We start from the raw sequence: 15,425 nt of genomic DNA, 5'->3' as shown, positions 1-15,425 counted from the left end.
TCCCTTTGAATTAGTGTTCTTGTATTTTGGGTAAATACCTAGTAGTGCAATTGCTGGATTGTAGGGTAGTTCTATTTTTAATTTTTTGAGGAAACTGCATACTGTTTTCCACAGTGGCTGTACCAGTTCACGTTCTCACTAAGAGTGCATGATGGTTCCTTTTTCCCCACACCCTCACCAACACTTGCTGTTCCTTGTGTTGTTGATTTTAACCGTTCTGACAAGTGTGAAACGACATTATGGTTTTCATTTGATTTGCATTTCTCAACATTTTCTACTCCTTAAAGTTTTCAACTTCAATTCCTATAGGAAAAATCATTTGCCGAGTACATTTGCACCTAAATCCTATGATATTCCTCAACAGAAAGATGACTTTTGAGGGAAACATGTAAAAAGAGCCTGAAATAAAATAAAGCACACACACAAACAGACATACAAAGTAATTTAAAGCTCTTTCTTTAAATGGCTTTTTAATTACTTTTGTATTTCACTTCTGATTCTCTTTAGAGCAATAGTTTCTACTTTTTGCTAGACATAAGAATCATTTGAGATGCTATTAAAAAATAACCCACACTCAAGCCTCACCCCAAGCAACTGAATCTGAATCTATTCGAGGAAGCTCCTAGCATGAATATTTTACAAGTCTCCTAAGACACTTCTAAAAGGCAACTGTAGGGGTCAAAGTAATAATTATTGAATTAAACATCTCCAAAAATTTTTTAAAAAAAGATTTTAACTTAGTCAAAGAAAATGAACTGATATTTAAATTAATTTTAGGATCAACTCAATCTACTAAATATGTTGAGACTGCCAATTAAGTACAAGGTACTGAGTGAGTCAACAGGAACATTAAGATTGGGGTTTCCAATATTATCATTCCGAAGAAAAGTCTATCTGTTCAGCTTTATCAGTCCACTTGTTCTCTCAACTTAGGGCCATAACACCCAGACTTCCTCAGTTGTCTGATTCTCTTAAATTTAAACAAAATGGGTGAATTCACCGATGTTCTGTTCTCAGATTAACCAGGTGGTCTGGCATCAGACTCAGCCTCCATGTCAAGATGAACTGGTAGCCTGCCAAAACATCTCCTCCACCCAGAGTCCTTTTCAAAAGGTTAAAATCATAGCAGAGCTGAAACAATACTGTTAACTCTAACAAAACAGGCCAGAAACAAACCCAAGAAGGAAACTGGGCTCCCAACTTCAAATCTTGACCTCTGTACCATTCTATTCAATGCGAACCCTTGTATTTTTCCTTTTCCAGTGCTCCTTCTTCTGAGATGATATGCCCTCTGGCTTCAGATTACAAAAAACAAAAACAAAAACCACTTTTTTTTGACCCAATGTTTTCTCTAAGTTTTATCTGTTTCTTTGAAATATCTTAAATGCTATGGTTATTTCAACTAGTAATTGTGTTTTTACATCATCTCTGAGAATGGCACGTAGTTCAGAGAAAAACAGCCAAAGTAGTTCAGTGTTTTTGGCTTATTGTTTGAATATCTGAAAGCATTGCAGCTGGAAAGAATTCCATTAATTTGTGGCTAGCACCGATACATCAGCCTTAAGAGCTTCCAAGTAAACACAGGGAAATTGGCATTGCTATCTTGTGGCAAGAAGCAAAGAACAGAGTGGTACAGAGTTCTCCAAGAAGGAAACATTAACCCAGATGTGAACAAGACAATGAATGAATTGTTCATTGGAACTTTTCAACCTTTCAGCTGTGAGCGGCAATTATAATCACCAAAGCATCCAAAACTCAAAAGAGACTTAAACCTGAAAATTACCCATCATGGCACAGGCACAATTATGTCTCCATAGCTTCATGAAGTACAGGAGTCCAGATTTAACTTAGACACTTAAAAAAATTAAACATCTCTTTAGAGGAAACCCAGAAAACCATGTGGTCATGTGTAAATTGTGCACACATGTGTACGCATGCACACACACACACACACATACACACCCTACACTTAAAAACAACTGGCATTTATCTTCAAGAATCAACTCTTCATACTTATTGCATAACACTCCTTTCACTTCTAATCAGAAAGGCAATCTTTCTTCTAATATAGTAAATATAATTTATTTGCAAATCTACCAGAAAGGATTACAGCAGGTTATTTTAGGCCTCTGACTTCACAGTTGTGTAGTACCATAACTTTTTTTTTGCCCTGCCAAGGGACAGAAGTATTCGTGCTTTCTTTGCCTAGATGCTAAAGTTCTAAATCATGTGTTTTATTAAATATCTTAAATTATTTTAAACAATGACCAGATAATCAGATGATCTCTATTTTGAAGTGCACAATTATACTTTTGGTCTCTTAGAGTTTCTCTATTATGTAAACCCAAATCAGATTGTTTTAATGTTCCTCCTCTTAACTGGTTGTGTTTTCGCATCATTAATAGTTCAGCCAAAGTGTTCCTTCCCACATGCCACAAAGAAGGTCATTTCTGGTAGCATTTAACCAGCAATATGAATGAAATTATTTTAATATCATTTGTCTGCATATTCCATGGAAATCTCTCTGATGTCACCTTGATACATATAATGTATCGATACAATTTATTGATTGTATTACCTACCTATCCTCTGGAAACTGTTCTAAAGTTATTAACTGTTAAAAAAAATCAGGTGTATAAAACATCTTTACTGATGTTGACCAACTGAATGTATGTACAAATCATTTTAGGAATTATTTTAGATATGTATAAAGAGATAACATAAAATATATTAAAATAAATATTCATGAAAATGAAAGGAATGAACTTTTAGAAAAATGAAAGAAAATGACAACAACAAATATTATAGCTTAGGGAACAGCCAATGAATCTTAATTCTTGCAAGTCAGAACATAATAACTGATTCCGATAATATCTGATACATTATGACTTTGTTTTAAAACAACTTTTTATGCACAAGTTCCTAGTTATAAATACGATACCATAAGGGCTTTCACCCATAAATATTTCTGTAAAATTCTTCTTTTAAGGAAAACAGAATGAAAATCTGAATAAATTGATTATCTCATAATATTATGGTATACTAATTCAAAGCTATAGGCACAAATTATTCCACCTTATTTTTATGAGGAAGAACCCGACCATGGTAAAAGAGAATTCTCTGTACTGTTTTCTTCAAATTTTGGTTTGGAAAAAACAAAATACTTCTTGATATTAAATGTGGCAAGCCCATATGAATGTGATAGTAAATCAAATAACTAGGTTTCCAATCCTTTAACATGCAATTAATAAAATGTTATTTGTAGGAGAGATTTCATGCCCAATAAGTTTTACGGGTGAAGTCTTAGGTCTGACTTTCTTCTTATAAATTAGACATGATACTTGTGTCAGAGGAATGTCGAAATAATGGATGGTTATTGCAATTCAGGAATCATGAGTTCCAACATTTCCAAAATTCTATGGCATACTGAAAATCCCATTTTTTCCAAAAACAAAACCCATGTGCCTGAGGAAACATTGTGCTTATGGCGGATTCTTTTTTACGATCCTTGCATAAATTATGAACATTGTGTTTTTGTGTACAAATCATAACACACAATATTATGGATTTTCATCTGAAATTTTAAGATAAAATATAGCTTATGATTATTGGAAATTAGGACATTTTCCTCTTGACATTTTGTAGGAAGTGAACTTCCCTTCTGTAAGAGTGTATTCAAAGATATAGTCTAAGGCAGTAATTTTCAAACTTTTGACTGGTGGCCAACCCAAAAAAAAAACCCTGCATTTTATTTTGGGACTGGGTACGTGCATACATGTATATATACAATTAAAACATAAGTTTAACAAAGTGATACTCCCCCTTACAACCAATGTTGCTCTTGTATTTTACGTTCCACTCCATTTATTTCTGTTATTATTCTGTTTTATTTTTGCATACAGATTATGACCCACAATATTGATTTTATGAACCATCCATGGTTCCCCACCCAGAGTTTGCAAAACACTTCTCTAAGAAGAAGAATCTTGCCCATGTCTACCTCTGTGATGGGGGAGGGAAGGCCTTCTGTACACACTTATGTCCCTGTCAGGCACTCCATTATATTCAGGACCCCCAAAAGTCTAGACCCTTGACAGAATCTACAACCTAGGCCCTTGACAGAAAATACAAGTGGAAAATGACTGTTGTGCAATATATAAAATCTTGTAAGAAGCTGCATTTATGGAGATTATCTGAAGGACAGGCAGACCATTCATGTGAATGAATCATCTTTGACATCTACCTCTGAATTAAGCCACACCAACAAAATTCATAAAGTGGTTTTCAGCAAGGATCCAACATCATATCCCTCTGAGAGATACTGAGAGAATCAAGTATCAGGAAGAAGTGTGTCAAATCTAGGGATGCTGTGGTCTAAGGCACCTCACACTTTGATGTGCACAAATACCCAGGAGAATCTTGTTATAAAGTGCTGAATCTGGTTCAAAAGTGTTGCAGTAAACCCTGAGATTCTGCATTTTTAAGAAGCTCCAAGGTGAGGTCAGTGCTATTGGTACAAGAAGCACACTTCAGGCAACAAGGGTCCATATGAGATGATGTTATTCCTAAAATTAGGCATTCTAATTTTTTGAGAGCTCTTGCGATAATTATTTTTGGACATTTATCAGGAAGAACTGTTCTTATCTTGATCAATTGCTTTGTATTTGGGAGAAAAACAGTTACATTTTATTAAATTAGACTTATTCCTGGATCTATGTTATAAACATATCATTGAGTGTCCAACATTTCATTTCTTTTCTTTCTCACTTATTACCAATTTACATTCTGAGTCTGTGTCTCACTTACATATATTGTTAAGAATTATTTCACATATTTTTAAATAAAACATCAATGGCATAACATTGCTCAAGATTCTAGGATTTAGGGGAGAGCTGAACTAGTGTCCACAGATTCATGGTGTGCTGCAGCAAATTTCTGAGTGGTGCTTCTCACCAGCACCTAGTCCTGCTGAACTTTTCATGAATGCCTTCAACAGAGTCCAGCTTTTCCACCTAGCCTGGACCCAACATTAGAGCCTTGAGCCTCTACAGTGAAAGGAGGAATATGGAAGAAAGAGCCTCACGCCTCACTCTTCCTCACTTGAGGATGTTGGGCATTCAATATAACTAGTTTGAGATCCCCATTTCTCAAACACCGCAATGGGAAAACACCCCTTCCTCTGATATATCATATTTTCAAATGAAAGCATGATTACAGCTAGGCAAAAATTATGCATGCCTTTAGTCTAGGACATGGAAAAAAATGATTCAATGTATTTATTACAATGGTAATTGCTCTGTTTATAATTTTCTGCTGTGGTTAAAATATTATCTGCACAAAGAATTAAATTTAATATGACTTTTAAATTGAGTCTGAATTGATGGTAAGCATCAAGAGCTCATAAGTTTGCATTTTAACAATAAATAAGGGATGAAGTATTAAGGAAAAGAACAGAGGAAGAAATTATTTCTAGACACAAACCTCAGTGACATCTTAAATTCATGTACCTATCTTTTAGGTACAAAACTAAAAGATATTTCTATAAGTGAAATGTATGTCAGCCATGTTTCTGTTCTTTAAAAGGAAAAAGCTTATTAGAAGGCACTTATGGGAATTATGAAATAGTCTTTTCAGTATACTTTGTGTAAGTCAGGTTCTTATCCATTCTTGCTATTCCCACTCAGATCAACATTAGAGAGATACTACCAAGAATGTGACTTTAAAGAAAAAATATATATATATATACATGACCAGCCTGTCCTTTTTAACTTGGAGAAGGGAATATTCAAAGGAAACTAAAAAGGTTTTATCATCTGAAAATCTGTCCCCATAGTGATCAGCAAGCAGTTGATCCTATTCCCCATGGAAAAGGAAATGGGAAACAGAATTAGAAACAAAAAATTATTTACCCCAGTGGAAATGGATGGAAACAAGCTCCTGGACTCATATCTTCTGTGAATGGACAATCTATAGGCTGGACTCTTCTTCTCATTAGCATAATGGGGCCATGACATTGGCAACCAAGATGCCCTTGAGAATACTTCTCCATCTCCATTTCTGCCAAAGAAGGAAGTTGGACTCAGTATCTAAGACCTGACATTCCAGATAATATACCACCTGATGTTCAACAATCCAGTGTGGACTAGATCAACAACTCTCAGAGAATTAGGGTTTTGTTTTAATCTAGCAACATCTCATACTTCATATCACTTACACACACACACACACACATATGTGCAATGTGCACGTGCACCAACATAGCCAAAATAAAACAACACTTTCCACGTGAACTTAAGAAAACTTTATAAATGTTCTCCATCTATTTCCTAATCTGTAAAATGAGGGTGTTGGATTAGATTAGATTACCTTTATAATCTCTTTTAGCTCTAATGATATATCAACTAAGTGACCTCAGAACAGGAAGTATGTGGGGAAAGGTGCATGTGGTTCTTAAAGATAGGACTCCATGAGCACTCCAATGAAATGTCATAATGGCCCTATTTTGACATCTCTAAAATTCTCCCTGGTCCTTAAGCCCAGTGAATACTGCATAGTAATGCTTTATTTAGTCAAAGTACACAAGGTCTTTTGAAGCTTAAGTTTGGAATTGGCCCATCACCACTTCCACTGCATTCTTTTGGCCAAAACAAGTTATGAAGTCAACCCAGTTTCATAGGGGTATGAAAACATTTTCGACTCCTCTCTTGATGGGTGCAGACACCAGTGCATATTGCAAAGAAAGAACTTGGATACAGGGAAGGGTGGAGAATCAGGGAGATTTTTGCAATCAATCCATGCATTATATAACCATTACCAAAAAAATCTGCATTCTGCTAATGTCTTTACCTTCATTAGTGGGGCTTCCAACCTCATTTTTTAAATCCAGAAGGACCCACATTCATTCCAAATACTGGTATATGCACAGTTGTAAATTATGTCAAGAGCCCAACTCATGGACTCATTTCATTTTATTGTTCTTATGTAAGCTCAATCAGTATTACTGGCCCCTGAATCCCCACAGTATTCCCCCACAGTATTCCCCACCCCTGAGTATTCTCCTCTTGACTGTTGGGGATGATGAAGTAAAAATCATCAAATTTTACTGTCCAATATATCTTTCTGCAATCTAGGCAAAGAGATCTGTACCTGGACCATTTCAAGATCTCATTCACCTGGAAATGGTCAGCCAAGGGGTGTGGGAAGGAGTGGTAAGGGAATTGTTCTAAGCCCCACTTTGATTTCTGTAAGGACTCTTGTGTTTTCTTTAACCTCACACATTCACTGACATCTGTAAGACAAATCTTCCACTTTTCTTTTTGAATTAAAAATTAAAGTTCCCAGGGGAAATTATGCAATGGGAAATTGACACTTCAAGAAACTTGGCTCACACATTTTATTGATTACGGTAAACCTAATTATTGCAATAAATCCTGGGAAAACCAAAAAAAATATTATCCTTTTCATGCTCCAGTGGTATATATTTCTTTCTATTAGGGTAATACCTACCTGATTAGAATCTACTTCCTCAAAAGTAATAAATAAATCAGGGAATCATTCTAAACTAAGTTTGCCTCATTTGTCTTGCAAAATCTTGACATAACTATTTTTGTGGACTGATGGACTTGAAATATGACAACACTTTTAAGTACTCAAATAAGCATTAAAGTTTTATTAAAATATAATGCATGAGCATTTTAAAAGGAAAATCTAATTGCATGATTGCTGCTACTTAGAAGTCTGGATTCTGGCTTCTTTTTCCTTTTACTATTTTTTATGTTTTTTTTTTTTTTAATTAAAAATACTTAAGTTGTGCCTAATGTGAATCTTATTTTCTTTGTTGCAATCGCTTTGGGCTCAGTGACCTGTGAAAAGTCAGACCCTTGGACTTATAAAGCCTCATTTCACTTCTTATCCTGGGACTGGCTGATGTGTGATTTCTCTGCCCTCTGGCCTGTGTCTCTCCCACTGCTCCTCATCTTCCCGCAGGTCACATCAAGAGGCCATGCCCTGAGGTTGGGAAATCAGGCTGACAAACAAGGTCCACCAGAGGTGAGGAGACCCCTTTCATTCACCAGTGTTGGAGGTTTAATCTGCTCTAAGATGCAAATCCTTATCTTTGAAACACAAATAATTTACTTCCTTTCCCCTTTTTTTTTCTGAAATAAAAGAAAAAAACACACAGGAAGTCAATTTTATTGACTCTTTGACAACCAAAGCAAGCAAGAAAACCCTCCAAGCTATTCTAGATACCTAGATGTAGAAGGTCAAAAATAAGTATTTAACAGAAACCTCTTCCAAGGCAAATATCTACATAGTACAGGTCACTGATTCTAGATTCAGTTAAGATAACTTTGACACTTAACTTCTTCAGTCCCTCAAACTTTCTACCCCAGATGATGTTGTTTTTATGTTTCTCAAAGATGCATTTTTCAATAAAGTTAATAATAAGAAATAAGTGAGAGCAAGATGAAGCAGAATATAAGGCGTGGAATACGTTTGTATTATATACATGTAATAAGGTGCAGTAGAAAGTCTAAAACCATAAATAGACCCCATTCCTAGGTCAGCAACTTATAAAAAAGTTACTTAGCATTTTTGAACCTCAGCTTACTCATCCCTGGGAAGACAATAATAACACACGTGAGTATAAAATAATGAGAAAAGCACTTTGTATTTTTTACATTATTGTATAGGAGTATAAAGATGTTATCTGTTGGAACTGTGAAGTGTTGTGAGCCCAACACACAGGACCCGACAATGGAGGATAATTTAAAATGGCACAACAGCAACTATGCTCACGGAGGCATACTTCATTCTCCAAAGTCAAGATAAAACAGTCTCTTCTTCTGTCTATTATGAAAATACTGACTTATGTATGGGTTGGATTCTTTGAAGAAATTATAGAAGTCACTCAATACTCTGATTTTGGAGGGATCATAGAGGTAAAGAAGTGGATCTTGGCCAATATCATTCTAGTTAAAGGAAAAATAAATGAAATAATTGTATCTCCCAATGAAATGGCAATATAGGCTGCAAGTCTCACGTATTGGTTTTTGATTATTTTTAATTAGCACCTATCATCTGGTATGTAAAAAGATTCTTAATAAATATTTTGGACAAATTAACACCCAGTGCTAAATATTCTATGTTTGTTTGTTTTTTAATGGTGACCTGGAATACCAGGTTTTCAAATCTAAGTTTGGAATACCAGCATCCCTTCCATCCCTACCTCAGACATAGTCCCACCTCACCACAAGATGCCCTCATAATTCATTTAATCATTATTATGAAGCATATAACCCAGAAATGAATAGCACACAACCCGGACTAAAATATATCACAGCAACTGTGTCACAGGGCCATCAGTGACCACTCTATGGTCCCTTCTGCGTGAATGCTATTGCTCATTTCTTGGAACTAACTGAAGTAAAATGACTTAAAAAAAACTTTCATGGCAGAAACAAACAAAATAATAGCCATAACGTTTCAACTAAATTACCCTAATGTATCACTGACAAAAGCTTGTTAGTCTTGAAATCCAATTTATCTGTTCAAATCCAATTTATCTCTTCAAATCCATGTGCTCCTCTTTGTGCAGAGTTCTTTTTGATGTTCTTTGGAGGTCTGGAACTAGAGGAAACAGCGGTACTCGGAGGAGTAGGATAATAACTCTCTAAGTAACCAATTACATCTCTGGCATTACTGAAATAAATTCTTTCTTGGTGAAGACTTAAGAAACCTTGTGTGAGTGATGAAGATAAGATGTTTCTGTTCTGTGAAATCATGCTAAAGGACATGCTTAGCTAGCAGGCTCTTAACCCTAGCACTCAGCTTCCATGCCATTTTGGTGACAGGTCTTCTTTTTCAGTTCCATTGTTTTGCTTTCACATTAACTGTTGGCCATAGAACAAGCTGAGAAAAACAAAAGCCATAACACTCCATGTATGTCATCTCTGTGTGTGGAATCAACTGCCTCCAGTTGGTATATTAGGTTGGCTATAGGCCATCTGGTACCTCTACCATGCCCGAGGAAGCAGTGACTTTTCTCAGAAACAGCTTTGGATGAGGAAAGAGAGTCCATGACCTCCCATTAATTCATTCCAAGATCTTGAAGTGATCATTTAACTTCTTATGGTCTTATTTTCTATTTGAAAAACAGAAAACTAATATACATTTCCTCCAGCCCATGGGCTGACTGTTCTGAAGTTTGATTGAGTTATGAAAGTGTCCTGGAATTATAAAGACTTATGTAAATGCAAGATAAGAAAATATCACCTGGTCATATTCACTTTCTGTCAATATTATATTTAGTCTTACTACAAATGGGATTAGTCATAGTCTCTGTAATGTTAAAATCCTCTTAGAATTCACTGTATGAAAGAAGCAAGCCTTATCTGACATGATCAAATTTCAACTAATTTTGTAAAGTTGACTTACTGTTAAATCAGTCTTTACAACACACTTCTTTGAATATCTACAAATTAAATATTTCAACCTGGTTTTATCTTTCTTTCTGCTCAATGCACCTAGACTAATATTTCTATCAGTCTAACATCCCATTCATTTTCCTCAGAGTAGAATCCTTTTCAACTCATTCATATTCTAATGAAAGTTTAGTCGGTGATTTCTAAATCACATTTCTCTTTATCTGTTCGTCATCTCTATTTCCTTATTTTCCCTCATCCTCTCACACATTTGCAGGATGGATCCAGCATTTTCTCACTCACATCTTGTAGCTCATTTCCCGTCAAGAGGTTTAGGGTCTCATTTCAGGTTCTGCATCTCGGCCCCTTGGCCCTTTAACAGCTCCTGTTCCCCAGCTGTCTAATTCATCTTCACATTCACATACAATATAAATTATCTGCAACTTCATATGGAAGGTGCTTTCTGTCCTACATTTAACATTTGAGGAACCTCATTTAAGTGATACTCCTCACTAATTAGTGAAATAAGACATGACAAGAGTGGAGGGTCAGATGCAAGCATTGCCCTGGATCTCAGAGAGCAGGTGTACATAGTTCTTCCCTTGCTATAACAAAAGAGTACATTTTTAAGAATGGTTACTTCAGGTGTAAATCTGCCCCTCAAGTTCTCAAAGCCATAAGAATATTTGACACACAGGCATTATATTAGTTAGCTCCGTCACCTCCAATAAGAGGCAATTCATGGAGTATACTAACTAAACACCCAGGATCTTTTATATGTCTTAAATAGGAAACAGTATTGAGTCATCCAAGCTGCTTGATTTTGCAGTTTAGAGGCATCGGCTACTAAACTGCAGTGATATCAAGCACGTGCACAGGGAGAGCATATTGTTGAGTATTTTTATAAGGAATTAGTCAATGTAATTGCAGGCTGTAAAGAGACTGTTACACAACCTCATTACATGTTGTAAACACTTCATCACATGACATCTTTCCATGTCATAAATACATCATCAGAGACTATTATGTTCTCTAATGATGACTTCTTGCATTCATTCATCATACAAAAATGAATAAATGCCTAAGGAGAACATAATCTGTACAGTTTTTCATTGCTATGATAACTCCATTTCTAGAATTTCTTATGATATCCTGTATATTTACATAGGCTGTTACACAGCATGTAGATAAGTGTATTAGCTCTTTGCTCCTTATTCTTACAACCACCTTTAGCTAGAGCTAATAAAATCTGACCTGACCTATACAGTTTGTAAAAAAAAAAAAATACAGAAAGAAGAGGAAGAGGAAATGAAGAAAGAAGAAGGAGAGGGGATATAGGGAGAAGGAGGAGGAGGAAATAAAAAACAACAGTTTAAAACTATTTAAAATAATTGTGTTAACACAGCCCTGTTTGTGTTTGTGTATACATGTGTTAATTCTTTCAGACATGTTTGACTTTAGACATGCTTTACAATTAAATTTACATAAGGCAATAGAACTGGTCATTCACTGTAATTAGGGTTTTAATGTTAATTTTAATTTATTCTCTAGGGCCACATGTTCTATATTATCACTAATTCACAATTTCTACTTTTTTGCACTACTCCTTTCTAAATCCCATTTCTTAGAGAATGGGATGGAGGAAAACACCTATTAAAAAAAAATAAGACTAAAGCAATGTTTTCCAATCTTGTTCTATGAAGCCATGCATTATTCTTGGGTCTCCAAAGCCGCCTAGAGATGAGGCTAGAGGGCAAAGCAGTCTCAACACTGTCTCCTACTTCAACCATGGAAGCGCCATTTATATCTGTTTTCTAATTTGGGTGTTAGAGTATAAAATATACTGACCTAAATAATACCCATGTTTCTTTGAACTTTAAACTCCCATGATCTTTTATTTTTGTATGATTACCAGGCATTATCATGGGATGGTGGTAGCAGGCAAGAGGAAATTTCAAGTGGGCCCTTGGCCTAGGTCTCCCATTCACTGAAACCTATAAATCTAGACTTTTGATGTTATCACCAGGTGAAGTCCTAGGTAGCCATTGTGTTTGTGTGTGCCCATATCTAAGTGTTAATTTGTTAAACACAAACATTTAAACATCCCATAATTGCTGTGATCCTGAATTGGCACTGCCTCATTTTCAATTGTACCAGCGATCTCAAATCATAGAAACGGATTATTCATTTCTTAACCTCTGAGGGGTTGTGATGATCACTCAGCAATATCTTGGCAAAATCAAAGATATGCCTTCCATCTTCAAATCTAGGAAATCATCCAAAGGACTGTGAACTTCCTTAACTAATCAGATCATCCTACAGTGAAAATAGGGTGCTTCTTAGGGGCTGAGAACTGTACATATCACCTCACTAGGTTTATTCATCTTATCCTTAGAATGGCCTATTGTTAGCTATTATTAGCCCAATTTTCAGATGAGGAAGATGAGATTTAGAGAGGCTAAACAAGCCAAAATCAAACATAGTAAGTGGCACTATCAATCAAACCTAGTCAGGTTGCTTCTACATACCAAGAGAGTAATTACCAAGTTCTATGTGTATGAATGTTAATACAAATTACTGCTCTTTTCCCTTTGGAACATATGGCAAATGGCCAAGATTTAAATAACTCACAAAAGGCGCAATTTGCTTTTTGTTATTTACATGCTTTTGTGTTAGTCCCTCTAATTGAGGATAGTAAAATGAAACAAAAAATTAAGTTTAAAAATAATTTGCTAAAATTCATGAAAATAAGTAATTATAAAAAAAACTTTAAATAACTAAATATCCAAATGATGTTTTGGGTTAAGTTTGCAATTATTCAAGCTTAAAACTGTACTAATTATTTTGTAATTATACACATTTATATATCTTTATATGTATGTGTATATATGTAGGTATATTTTTATGTATATATGTATATATACACAAATATATACAAAAAATTACCTACATATATAAACAAAATAACCTAATAACATAGCAAAATAATATAAGGAAATTCATTTAGATGTAGCATGGAAACTTCTGAATAATAAGAATCAAGATTCAGAATACAACAAAAAACCCAGCCCAATTCAAAAATGGGCAAAGGATCTGAATAGACATTTTTCTCCAAAAATACACATAGTCAATAAGAACATGAAAAGATGCTCAACTTTTAAAACAATCAAAGTCATATCATGCATCTTTTCTGACCGCAATGCTATGAAACTAGAAATCAACCACAAGAAAAAATCTGGAAAGAACACAAATACATGGAGGTTAAATAGCATGCTATTAAACAATGAATGAATCAACTAAGAAATCAAACAACAAATCAAAAATCACATGAGAACAAGTGAAAATGAAAACACAAAGGTCCAAAATCATTGGGATGTAGCAAACATAGTTCTAAGAGGGAAGTTCATAGCCATACAGGTCTACACCAAGAAGCAAGAAAAATCTCAAAGAAACAATCTAACTTTATACCTAAAGGAGCTATGAAAAGAAGAACAAACAAACTGCAAACCCAGAAAAAAGGACAGAAATTAAAAAAAGTATTAGAGCAGAAATAAATGATATAGAAACTGTAAAAGCAATAGAACAGATCAATGAAACCAGGAGCTAGTTCTTTGAAAAGATCAACAAAATTGATAAACCTCTAGAAAAACTCATTTAAAAAAAAAAAAGAGAGGACCCATATAAACAAAAATACTAATGAAAGAAGAGAAATAACCACCAACACCACAGAAATACTACAACTGTAACAGAATATTATGAAAACTTATCTCCTACCAAATTGGGCAACTTAGAAGAAATGAATAAATATCTAGAAACATACAACCTACCAAAACTAAAACAGGAAGAAACAGAGAATCTGAACAAACCCAACTATCAGCAATGAAATTATATCAGTAATCAAAAAATTCCCAAAAAACAAAAGTCTAGGACTGGATGGCTTCACAGGCAACTTTCTAGGAAACATTTAAAGAAGAGTTAATACCAATTCTTTTCAAACTATTCCAAAAAATACAAGAGGAAGAAAAACCTCCAAATTTATTCTATGTGGCCAGTATCACCCTACTAACAAAACAAGATCAATACACCACTAAAAAAGAGAACTACAAGCCAGTATCTCTCAGGAATATAGATGCAAAAATCCTCAACAAAATATATGCAAACCAAATCCAACAATATATTTTAAAAATCACACAACACAATCAAGTGGGATTTATCCCTGGGATGCAAGGGAGGTTCAATATTCACAAAACAATGTGATACACCACATCAATAAGAGGAAGGATAAAAAAGCATATGATCACTTCAACAGATGCAGAAAAAGCATTTGACAAAGCACAAAATCCATTCACGATAAAAACCCTCAACAGTGTAGGTCTAGAGGGAACATATCTCAACATAATAAAGGCCTCATGAAAAACCCACAGCCAACATCATACTCAATGTGAAAAACTGAGAACTTTTCCACTAAGGTTAGAAAAAAGACAAAGATAACCACCCTCACCATTTTTATTCAACACAGTCCAAGTCTGAGCCACAGCAATCCGACAAGAAAAAGAAATAAAAGGCATCCAAGTTGGTAAGGAAGAAGTAAAACTTCCACTATTTGCAGATGACATGATACTGTGTATAGAAAACCCTAAATACTCCACTAAAAAACTACTAGAACTGATAAATGATTTCAGTAGAGTTGCAGGATATAAAATCAACGTACAGAAATCTATTGCATTTGTACACATTAAAAATGAAGCAGCAGAAAGTAAAATCAAAAAAACAATCCCATACAATATTGCACTAAAACCAATAAAATATCTAGCAATAAACTCAACCAAAGAGGTGAAAGACCTGTACTCATAAAACTATAAAACACTGATGAAAGAAACTCTAGATGATGCAAAGAAATGGAAAGACATTCCATGCTCATGGGTCAGAAGAACAAATATTGTTAAAATGTCTATACTACCCCCAAAAAACTACAATTTAATGCAATTCCTAAAAAAAAAA

This window comes from Ursus arctos, unplaced genomic scaffold (genome assembly GCF_023065955.2).
Source record: "Ursus arctos isolate Adak ecotype North America unplaced genomic scaffold, UrsArc2.0 scaffold_16, whole genome shotgun sequence".
NCBI classification, from domain to species: Eukaryota; Metazoa; Chordata; class Mammalia; order Carnivora; family Ursidae; genus Ursus; species Ursus arctos.
This window is presented reverse-complemented; position numbering follows the sequence as displayed.